Source organism: Erythrolamprus reginae, chromosome 3 (assembly GCF_031021105.1).
Source record: "Erythrolamprus reginae isolate rEryReg1 chromosome 3, rEryReg1.hap1, whole genome shotgun sequence".
Taxonomy (NCBI): Eukaryota; Metazoa; Chordata; class Lepidosauria; order Squamata; family Dipsadidae; genus Erythrolamprus; species Erythrolamprus reginae.
This window is the reverse complement of record NC_091952.1, coordinates 220564111-220576648: the sequence shown is the minus strand read 5'-3', so window position 1 is coordinate 220576648 and position 12538 is coordinate 220564111. Positions and strand designations below refer to the sequence as shown.

At 36.1% G+C, this 12538-nt stretch overlaps 1 protein-coding gene across 3 annotated transcripts in view; it reads right to left on the bottom strand.

Moving 5' to 3' along the window:
- Positions 1–12538, bottom strand: part of STMN2 (stathmin 2) — a 224397-nt gene that overhangs the window by 64782 nt on the left and 147077 nt on the right. The window contains exon 1 of one of the 3 annotated variants that reach the window (XM_070747966.1): positions 9105–9145. The exons of the other annotated variants lie outside the window; for them this stretch is intronic. The gene's annotated coding sequence lies outside the window, so the exon portion shown is untranslated. Of the gene's footprint in view, positions 1–9104; positions 9146–12538 lie in introns of those variants that run through there. 3 annotated transcript variants of the gene reach the window in all.

The window sequence follows — 12538 nt, the reverse complement described above, 5'->3', positions numbered from 1 at the left end:
CCTACGAGACTAGACGTTCAATCCTGGGTCTAGAAAGTTTAGAACTAAGATGCCTGAAACAAGATCTAAGTATTGCCCACAAGATCATATGCTGCAACATCCTGCCTGTCGGCGACTACTTTAGCTTCAACCATAACAACACAAGAACAAACAACAGATTTAAACTTAATATTAACCGCTCCAAACTTGACTGTAAAAAATATGACTTCAGTAACCGAGTTGTTGAAGCGTGGAACCCATTACCGGACTCCATAGTGTCATCCCCAAACCCCCAACACTTTACCCTTAGATTATCTACATTGACCTATCCAGATTCCTAAGAGGTCAGTAAGGGGCGAGTACAAGTGCACTAGAGTGACTTCTGTCCCCTGTCCTATTGCTTTCCTATATCTCCTATACCTTTCTTGTATTCCTATATCTCTTCTTCTATTCTTTCATTGATATGTTCTATTACTATACCTTCTTTTCTATTACTTCTTATATATATTTTACTATGAGTATCTCCTCTATAACCTTCATCATGTATTTTACTATGTGTATATAGATATATACCCACTAAAACCCTCATTGTGTATTGGACAAAATAAATAAATAAATAAATAAATAAATAAATAAATAAATGAATAAATGAATAAATGAATAAATGAATAAATAAATAAATAAATAAATAAATAAATACTGATTGACTCAGAAATTTGTTGATAGATAAGCTCTTTCTTGGTTCTTATTGAAGACTGAGCTGTAGCTATTTTCCTCTTTGGCAGATGGAAGGGCATTGTTAGCAGTCAGTTGGCTACTGTAGTTTTGCTGGTTCAACACTCCTTCTTTAGTTAGTAGAAAAATCAAGGATTATAAACATGTCAGTGAGAAAAAAAAAGAAAAGGAAGAAAAAATTGTTTTGGACAGTAAGCTTCTGTTTCTCTCTAAAAGAGTTTTTTATGCCCATAATGAATGACAGGTGAAGGACTTCCTGCTGGGTCCAAATAAGGGAGAAAGGAAAGGAATAATTAGTATGTCATGCCTTTCTACCTTTCTTTGCCTGTAGGGACAGTTTATTAGATGCAACCAGCAGCATTTCAAACAGGCAGAACATGACTACCTCTGTATGATCGTTATGGAAAAATGCAGTGCTATAAATCAGTATAAATGCTCTTTGTGGGAGGAAGAATGGGATATATTAAAATAATCAAGATAGTCTGGAAGGATCTAAAGATATGTCTGCCATCTGGCCCAGGGATCAAAGAATGGTGTGGAACTTATAAAATGTTCTTGAATGGCTGACCTCCCCTGGGAGCTGTTTGTTAATATCTTTTAATTGTTTTTAAAGTTTGTATTGTTTTAGGGTTGTTTTATTTTTAGGGGATTTTTTTGGATGCTGTTTATCTTTCATTGTAAGCTGGTCAAAGCTATGAAGGTCAGATGGGGGCTATATAAATTCAATAAATGAAATTTCACAATATTTTAAAATCTTATTATTTTTTAAATGGTTCTTGCTTTTGATGTTTGATGCGAGACATGTGCTGTTTATTCAGCCTTAACGGGACATTTAATTGATGTCAAGAAGAAGGACATCATTAGTATTGATTCATTCCTGTGAACTCAAGGCAGTACAGCAAGCGTTCTGTATAAGCTGCCCAGTGAGGTAGTAATTGCCCCAAATGGCCCAAGGAGCTCCATAGTCAGGTGAGATTTGGAACAGTCTCCTTAATTCCCAAGCTCCTTCACTACAAAATAAGCTGTATAACAAAAAATCTCTGCAGAGTTTGGAATCTTCTTTATTAAGGGAGACAGGGACCCTGTGTATATGAAGAGCAATGTTGGGGATTGACAACCTGTATTGCTGGAGCTTCCTTCTGTTGTGTATGGAAGAATGAACTTTCTATATTTTACTAGTACTGTGCATCAAAGTGAATGTAAATACTTTTGTTATGATGAACTAAATATCTATAATTAAGAGGTTGCAGCAGCATATTGATAACATTTTTAAAATTTCATTTCCATGTTCTCAGGATTTCTATTCCAAAAGAAATGAAAAAAAAGAAAGAAAAGAAAAGATTGTGGTAGGATTTCCATTAGGGATAATATTGTTCCTGTTAGTTAGCTAATTTAACATCAGTGACAATCTAGTCTATTAAAGTTTTAATTTTGGCCAAAGTTTTTCCATTTATCTTTCTCATTTTGTAACCTTAATTTAGGAATGATTCTGTTTCCTTACCAAGGACCCATAGCCTTTACTAGCAATCTGGTGAAGACAATTGTTTAGACATATTCTGTGCCCTAGAATTGTCAAAACCTCAAATGCTATTTTAAATCAATGCTGAGCACAATTCTGTGCCTAGTTGAGTCAGTTTTTCTATATCCTTTACCCCTTATGTTGACTTAACAAAAATATTGCTTAGCTTATACAATGATAGAATTAGGAACATTTGTAACTGATCAATATGACACGTACAACTAATTTGGAACCTGGAAGTTTTATCACATCGCCATTTGTTTCTACTTTATGATCTAAAAAGAGAAGCAGAATTAAAAATAATAAAAGCCATTAAAACAAAGATCTCCATAAAAAGAAACTGCTTCTATTTGCAGGATTTGTAAAGGTCGTATTGCTAAAAAAATAAATAAAAAGCAGGTAGTCCACCTGAGTACTGATGGAAACTATCCCAAACAGTAGAGGTGAAATGCTACTGGCTCAGCACAATTCGCCTGAAACAGTAGTAACAAATGCTACCAGTTTGCTCAATCAGTAGTAAAAAAAATGCTTTAAAAAGTTTTTTTTTAATTCTGAAGATCAGCTGTTTGATAATCAGCTGAGCGGGGGATCTGAACCTTTTTTTAAAACAATTTTTAACTACTTAGTCACCTGAGCTGTCAAATTCCTTGCATTGCGCATGTGTCACCATCTTATTTTTGGCTTTAAAAAAATTCAGATTTTTTTTGGCAGTACGCATGCACATATGTACAAAGCATGTGCGTGCGCACTAAGGTATAGTTATATGGTGCAGAAGGAAGCACCTGGGCAGCGAGGTAAGTTAGAACTCATCCCTGCTTTAGAAATTAAGTTTATGCAAAGAAAAAAAGGTTTAAACATTTATTATTTTGTTAAACAAACAGAATACAGCGATACCTTGTTTTACGAACTTAATTGGTTCCAGGACTAGGTTTGTAAGGTGAAAAGTTCGTAAGACGAAACAATGTTTCCCATAGGAATCAATGTAAAAGCTAATGATGCAAATCCTTCAGGAAAATCCCAAACATTTCTCTCCAAGCCGCCCCTCCCTTTTCTTTCTTCAAAACACACCCTTTCAGTGCCTCTGCAAGCACTCCAGTTCTCCTTGCTTTCTTAATGCAAACTCTTTCACTCTCTCCAAGCAGCCTCTCCCTTTTCTTCCTTCAAAAGAGAAACCCTTCATCCCAGCAGTGGTGGTTTGTGTTTGTAAGGTGAAAATAGTTCGGAAGAAGAGGCAAAAAAATCTTAAACACCGGGTTCATATCTTGAAAAGTTCGTTAGAAGATGCGTTTGTAAGATGAAGTACCACTGTACAGTACATTCATCAAAAAGGTTGGGGAGCAGCCATAAGTTGAGGTATGTATTTGAACTAGTAACATGAAGAAAAGTAAGTTGTTTTCAAAATCTTGTATGCATTCACTACAGAAAAAGTGCTCACTTGATGGAAAATTGAGTGACTAAACACACCAGTGTTGGTCAATATTTAATGACAGCAGCAAATTGTATGATTCAACATTTGATGGAAAATGTTGATTTGGCAAGAGGCTTTTTCTTCACCAAGGAAGGCCTTGGATTCCTGTAAAAGGATTTCTCTGCCCAGTGACATAATTATGCCAAACAGCAAGATCTGACCAAAAGCTACTCAGAAATGACTTTATGTGGACTATGAATGTCCCAGAAGACAGAATAATCTAGCTTTGAAGCTAATAGGGATTGTGAAAAAGGTGACCTTAGTTCCGATCTGCGTAGGCCAGAGCAGAACAGAATAGAATAGAATAGAATAGAATTTTTATTGGCCAAGTGTGATTGGACACACAAGGAATTTTTCTTGGTGCATATGCTCTCAGCGTACATAAAATAAAATATGCATTTGTCAGGAATCATGTGGTACAACACTTAATGATTGTCATAGGGGTCAGAACAGAACAGAAGGGAACAAGGAAAAGATATTGTTCAGGTTATTTCCAAGTCAGATAGTCAACCTGGTTGTCTAATAAGTGTCCCTATTAATTGAATTTACTTATCTAGGACTTAATCAGAGAATAGAAACAGGCAAAGTAAAAATCAGCTAATAAGGGCATAGGATGTGCCTCAGATCAAGATTTCTAAGATACAGATCAGACTTAGCTGGGCTAAATGCATTGATCATTAGAACTTTCTAACTGTATCATAGAGTCTTGTGAGATCATCTTATGTACTGGAGTTGGGTTCAATCTACTGGCTCCCTCTCCTAAACTCAGGAACCTTGCACTTCTACAAAACTATATTTAATTCTCCTACTGATTTGGAGTGGGTTGGGGCTTGATGAGGGTTTGTGTAAGGCAGGGGTCAGCAACCCATGGCTCTGGAGCTGCATGTGGCTCTTTCATCCCTCTGCTATGGCTCTCTGTCGCTGGTTGGCCCCACAATTGATAGAACTTTCGGATAGCATAGGTAGAGGAAAAAAGACACTGCATTAGGGGGAAACTCTCTGGTGGGGAAACTGGACTTCTGGTTGGCAAAGTAAAAAGGACGCCGCACTAGGAGGAGACTCTATGGTGTGGGACCTGGATTTCCAGTTGGCTTCAGAATTGAATGGGGGGCTTACGGTTAGACAATTGTGTCTCTTTGAGTGTTTAAAGTTGGCAACTCCTGGTGTAATCAGGGGTGGGCTGCTGCACGGACAGGGGGGAACGCATAAGCCATGCCCACAATGTGGTAGTAAAAAGTTTGGTAGCCCTTCACTGAAGAGAACTAATATAATAATAGTGTTCCCTCCTTAGGCGATCAAGTGCTTAAGGTGATGTTGTGCTGCTATGAAGGCCCAGTGACAAAAGAGATGGGAGTGTTGCTGTTGTACCATCTTTCATGCTCTTCCATTCCTAGGCTGCTAGTAGTTGACACCCTGAAGACTTGTGGTACTTAGGGTACTCATAACAAAGCAATTAATTGGCATCATACAACATTGAGTGCAGATGAATCAGAATTTTGTGGCCATCATTCACATTTCACCTTTGTTCTAAGGCACTATTTGTTTGTTTGTTTGTTTGATTTGATTTGATTTCATTTGATTTGAGCCCGGGTGGTGCTGTACTGCAGGCCACTGAAGCTGACTGTAGATCTGAAGGTCAGTGATTCAAATCTTGTCACCGGCTCAAGGTTGACTCAGCCTTCCATCCTTCTGAGGTGGGTAAAATGAGGACCCGGATTGTGGGGGCAGTATACTATTGCTAACATGTTGTAAGCCCCCCTCAGTCTAAGGAGAAGGGCGGCATAAAACTCAAACAAACAAACAAACAAACAAACAAACAAACAAACAAATAAATAAATACATGCCACCCATCTCCACAGGGACTCTAGGTGGCTCACAACAAAAATTAAAACATATAAATAGTATTAAAACTTCTAAAAAAAAAATTAAAAACAACTTTAAGTTGTGTGAGCCACATAACAAAGTGATTAATTATGGGCATAACAATTAAATCTGGCTATTTGATCCTTTTTCCAACAGCAATAGCGTGACGCACATTAAAAAAAGATAAAGCAAAAACATGAAATTTTGATTGCACAATTGCAGCCACTTTTATGACTTTTTAAAAAAAATATGTTTTTTATCAAATCCCTGAGGATACTTATTTCTCAAGTTACTGATATGTTAATTTGTAAACAATTTGGGTGATGAATCCAGATAAAGAGATAGAGGTTATGATTTCCCAGGAGCTAATACATAAGTGTAGTCAGAATAGAAGGTTGACTGGAAAAGCAGAGGGAAAAATCTACTGCCAAGGCCATGATCTGATAAACAAGCACCAAGTCCATGCCAAAAAAGGAGCTTATGAAAATGCCTCAGAGTCCGCCTTAATTCACAGGAAGATAAAATATAAAATAAGGATGACAGCAAGAGTTTCCTTCAGTATTCAGATCAATTGAGTCTTCGGAGAGGGGCGGCATACAAATCTAAGTAATAAATAAATAAAAATAAATAATAAATAAATAAATATCAGTCAAATAAATACTAATAAACAATGAAAAATATCTTCCTTTCTGCTGTGATAAGGGATTTTTCTGCCCTATTTATCCTCACTGCTTTCTAGTGCTTGGCAAGGATTAGAACCGTATTCTAATTTAACTGCAGGAGCAGAGATTAAAAAAATGTTTCCGGGAAAGATTCATAAGAAATGTTGAGTCAGAGAACAAGTAGTTATAGGTTAGGATTCCTGTAATAATATATGCTCCAATTAGTACTTGATTAGACTATTGCATTATGCTTGGAGATTATCCAGAGATTATCCACCTGATACAATATATAACAGTAAGGTTGATGGCCACATACACACAAACACACAAACATAAACACACACACACACACACACACACACACACGAAATCTTGGAACCCATACCTGTGTAAAGCATTTCTCAAAATGCCACATAGGGTAGAAATCCTGACATATATTAAGAGAAATATCTGAGGGTCCAATTCTGCCTGTTGACACCATGTCTACCCTTGTTCTGCCCTCAACAGTAAGCTTCTTTTTGATAAAGTATATATCATATTTTCTGTGTTGGTACAATCTGTCTGGTAAACTCAGTGCTTTGTCTGCCCCACTGGATAAAAGAGCAAGTTTTGAGTCTGAAATGCATCATAGATGCTTTCATTCCATAAAGTGGAATAATTGGTGTGTAGGCCTTTGAGGCATAGCCTTTTGGTATTTTAATAATGTCTCATTAAATTATAATGGCAATTTGCTGAAACATATCATGTAGGTCCTAATGTTTTTAAAACAGGGCTCTCTTTTTAAAAAGAACAACCTTGAATTATGAAGGAAACAACTGTCTCTGGAAGAAATTGATTGCATTTGTAAGATAATGCTATTGTATTGTATCACCAGAGAAACAGTGTCTTTATTTCCTTGGGAGCTATAGTGACGGATTTACGAAACTGAACTACAGGCTTCTTTGTAAAACCTATAGCTGTCAACAAATCCACATATTTGTAAGAATATCTCATTACTTGTATTTTTGTACTTGTACAAAAATGGAATCTGCACATTATTTAATCGTGAGCTAATACTGTATTTCACTCATCAGTATGAAACTTGAAAAATCTGATAAAATCTTTTTGAAGAATATTCAGTAAATTCAAAATGATACTAATTAGATAATTGTGTTGCAATTGTTCACCAGATTGCTTAATTAAAATAAGGAATTTAATAAATATAGTTTTAAAATTTAGTTTTAAAATTCAAATTTCTTTTTCCATCCTTGATGTTGTTCTGGAACCAAATTTAAATGTGATTTTATTGTTTTCTTTTGTTTTATTTTATGAGCTTTCCATATACTATTCCTTAACCTGTTTCCTTAATCCCCGGGTATTGTACAAGGGCATTAAATGTGTTTATGTAAGAATATAAAATATTATTCAGTTGATATAATAATGAGTAGTTGCCTTTTGATAAAAAATATTTAATCATATAAAATACTTTTTATTTATAACCAGATCTTCTTTCTCATTTGAGCATACCTCAAGGCCATATAAAAACTAAATCCAACATTTGTGATTATTTTGTCCATTTAAATGCATGATTTTCTTATAATGAATCTCGAATCCCAGAAACCATATGCAGATAAATTGTTATTACAAACCAAAAACTTTAAGAGATTCTAAAATGGCTGCCATTTATTCTCATAAGAACATTTTTCACAATACTTTGATCTTGAATGTATCATGTATGTTTGGAATTTTGTTCATGAATCAAATATATATGCCAAATCTTATTTATACTGGATGTCAATTATCTTCAAAACGCTATGCTGAAATAATCAGCATTGCAAAATAGGATGTCAATTCTTAAAATGTGGATAATTAAAAATAGTATTCACCAGGACACTGACAGAATATAAAACAGTGCCTTGGGAGAAATAATAGCAAACCAAGAATTATGTTCTATGAAAGGTCATATCCTTGAATTAGCTAGCCTTGAGTGGTTGCCCTTGATTTGCCCTTGACAAGTCACTCAAGGCCTCAGGTAAATGCTTTTCATTGAAGGTGAAAAGAGTGGAACATTCTGCATGAAAAGCACATTCTCTGCTTGAAAAACGATAAGCAATCAAATATTTTTTCAGTTTGCAAAACTAAATCTTGAAAAACACCATGTACATTACAGTTTTTCATATTATTACATAGTATCCATGGTTTTCTTGGAAGATCATTGAAAATAATATTATTAATGAAAAATTTGCCCTAAATATAATTTAATAGCTACTACGTTGCCTTGAAATGTGCAAAAGCCTTTTGTTGTATTTATTTAACAACCGTGTTTGGTTGTCCCTCTTGTTGTTGTTTTTGTTGTTGTTGTTGTTATTGTTATTGTTATAGCTATCGCTATCGCTACCGCTAATGCTACAGCTACCGCCACCACTACCGTTACTGTTTGTTTTATTATAAAAATTAAAATGCAAAACAGGAAAATGAAGATAACGAAACAAAACAAAAGCATATGTTCAGCACTAACAACAACAAAAAAGAAAAGAATGGTGTACAAAAAAAGAGAATTTACCATAATTCTGGGTATCTTACAGCAACAACAATTTAAAAAATCATGGACTCTTGATGTGTACAGCAATGTATGGAATTAGGGCATGAGATGGATCCAGGGGTGGGCTTCAATAATTTTAGAAAGGGGTTCTCTGATGGTTGCTGGATGGTCATGGTCATGGTGGGTGTGGCCTAGTTGGCACCCTGTACCCCAGGACAGGAGTTTTTGCCCTCCTCAGGCTCCAGAGGCTTTCTTTGAGCCTCTGGGAGGGCAAAAATGGCCTCCGTCGTCTCTGGATACCCTTTGGAGGCCTTTCCAGCACATTTTTGCCCCCCCCAAGCCTCCATGTGCACTTACCTACGTCCAAAAGGGTCTACGAGTCTACGGAAAGGGGCAGCATACAAATCTAATAAACAAACAAACAAACAAACAAACAAACAAATAAATAAATAAATGCATGGGTACTCCTGGGCGGGACGTGGTGGATGAGGATAGCTAGGAGTGGGATTTAGAGGTTCTCCAGGTGCTTTTCCCCCACCCCCAACATCAAAGCCTATCCAGAGATTTAGGAAAGCCAAGACATTTGCAGTGTCAAAGGCACTCCAGAGATCATCTGCAGGCATGATCAATGCCATTTCAGTGGTGTAACCTTACCTGGACTCTGACAAAAAAAAAATCAAGTTAATAATTGTTTGAATGTTTGCCTAGAAATGTATCACTGTTGGGGGAGCCATGCAAAAAGCCTTCTGTGAAGATAGTTACTAACATGTGTATTTAATTAGAAGTTAATGTCCTGGAATCCACGAGGATTGAAATGTTATATAAATTGCATGAGTACATTTAAAATGAAAATAAAATTCCACTACTTTTACTAGGCTGTCAGGAGGTTCTATGTCCTTATTCCTGGAAGATATTTGTCCTACTCTTTTATAAAATGGAAATTGGAAGTTACTCAGCCATAAAGTGTAGCTTCAGCAAATACTATTTCAGGAGTGTCAGGCTGAACCATGACACTGCATCAAGGGTTTAAATTGGCTTCTTTGCCATGTTACCATGTTTTTTTAAAAAAAAAAATTGAGTGAATTTTGCCTACTGAGAGGTTTGGGAAAAGTAAAAGGAAGTTAAATTTTGTAGCAATGGAATTTTGTCCTCATTGGCTCCATTTTTAAAGTTTATCTTCCTGGATGCTACTAGACTCAGCAGAGATATATAAAGATTTACAGCCATATGGTTTTCCTTTCTTGCATGGTACATTTCAAATAAATGATGAATTGCCCAAGAGCCCATCCGAAGCATCTGTGGTATGTAAGCAGGCAAAAGAAATTCAATGACAGAGGATAAAATTTTCATGTGTATCCACAACTGGTAGGGAGCAATTATGGATTCCTTGGAGCTTCCATTGATCCATTTGACACACTGTAGAAGTAAAATTAATAAGCCATAGAGTCATTATTATTCCTTGTTATCTGTATACAGATTTTTTAAATAACTGTGGACAAGCTTGTTAATCCAGGGATGGCAGATATTCACAGAAAATAAACTGTAAAGCTTTCAGCAAGCCAAAGATTTTTCCATGTGTTGTTTTTTTCTTTCCCCATTTGTAGAACCACACAATATGCTACATTGAACACTGGTGCATTAAAAATAGATGTGAAGCCAGACAAGTTATTGCTTTTTATCTTAAGTTCAAGGTTGTTTTTGATAACTAATATTAATGTTGATAAAAACATAGTTTCAATTTTGGTAATGCTTGATTTAAACAATTAAATAAAAACAATCTAAAAAAACTTAATTACATGAGTAGAATAGAAGAGAATAGAATAGAATAGAATTTTTATTGGCCAAGTGTGATTGGACACACAAGGAATTTGTCTTGGTGCATATGCTCTCAGTGTACATAAAATAAAATATACATTTGTCAAGAATCATGTGGTACAACACTTAATGATTGTCATAGGGGTCAAATAAGCAACGAAGAAGCAATATTAATAAAAATCTTAGGATATAATCAACAAGTTACAGTCATACAGTCTACATGGGAGGAAATGGGTGATAGGAATGATAAGAAAAACTAGTAGAATAGAAGTGCAGATTTAGTAGAAAGTTTGACAGTGTTGAGTGAATTATTTGTTTAGTAGAGTGATGGCGTTCGAAAAAAAACTGTTCTTGTGTCTAGTTGTCTTGGTGTGCAGTGCTCTGTAGCGACGTTTTGAGGGTAGGAGTTGAAACAATTTGTGTCCAGGATGTGAGGGGTCAGTAAATATTTTCCCCACCCTCTTTTTGACTCGTGCAGTATACAGGTCCTCAATGGAAGGCAGGTTGGCAGCAGTATACTTCAAAGGTAAGTGTAGTAAAAAAAGAAAATAATCCAAGCATACAAAAATGGACATTTCTGAAGAAATGTCTCCCCAATATTTCTGGAATTGACTGTGTGACAAAATCTTGTTTTTTTAAAGTCAAAAGAAAACTAACTATAGGAATTCATAGGAAGAAAGATTCAAAAATCATACTGGCAGGTACTTTTATTAGGATAAAACAAAATGAAATTTTTGAGTTCACAAGAATATTTGACTAAAGTTTTGTAGTAGTTTGTTTTGTTGGTGTTGTTTTGTTTATGCATTGATTCCTGGCACTGCCTGGGTATCTAGTCTGATACCTTAACTGTAAGACAAAAATGAAGTGAAATAGTCTATAGATTGGGCTATATAGTGAAGGGGTGTGGCCAATGCTATGGTGAGACAACGTGTTCTTTAGGGGCTCCCAAAGAAATGTCAACTCTCCAGCTGATTCAGGGTCTTCATTGACCTAAACTGTCCTGGAAGGACAGTGGATAAAGAGACAAGAGCCAACACAAACAGAGGAAAGGCAATTTCCCCAGAGGGTCACCTGAACCCTCTGAAACCAGCAGCTGAGGAAAGTGACCATTGCGAGCCACTAAGAAGCTAAGGTGGCCACATCAAATGAACCAGAAAGAAGAAATGTGGATTGTCAGGGTGTAGAGATTGCTTTGATATAAATACTGTGCAGGTGTGTTGAGTGAACAAGGTGCTGATGTCCGGTGAGTGATTGGCCAATTTAAAAATAAAAATAAACTTTAAAAAAGACTATAAGAGTGATGTTGGATGACATAAAACATGCAGACAATACAATATTGGAGGAGCAAGAAAATAACATAGAAGGGCAAAGAATACAAAGCAAAAACATGTAAATGACTTCACTTGGATTTACAGTGGCACGAAAAGAGCAGATAGGGAACCTACTCATTGCAAAAAAAATTAATTAAAAAGCAAAGGGTGTAACAGTAGGAAGATTCTAGGGGAAAGTTGGAGAAAATTTAATCAAATAATATACTTCTACCTCACGAATCCCAGCGGCCGATTAGGTCCCACAGAGTTGGCCTTCTCCGGGTCCCGTCGACAAAACAATGTCATTTGGTGGGCCCCAGGGGAAGAGCCTTCTCTGTGGCGGCCCCGGCCCTCTGGAATCAACTCCCCCCGGAGATTAGAACAGCCCCCATCCTCCTTGTCTTTCGCAAATTACTCAAGACCCACCTTTATTGCCAGGCATGGGGGAACTGAGACACCTCCCCCAGGCTTTTATATTTTATGTTTGGTATGCATGTGTTGTATGGTTTTAATTGTTGGGATTTTATATATACTTTTTTAAATATTAGATTTGTATTACTATTATATTGTTTTGTTATTGTTGTGAGCCGCCCCGAGTCTTCGGAGAGGGGCGGCATACAAATCTAATAAATTGTTATTATTATTATTATACTTAAAAGATAAAAT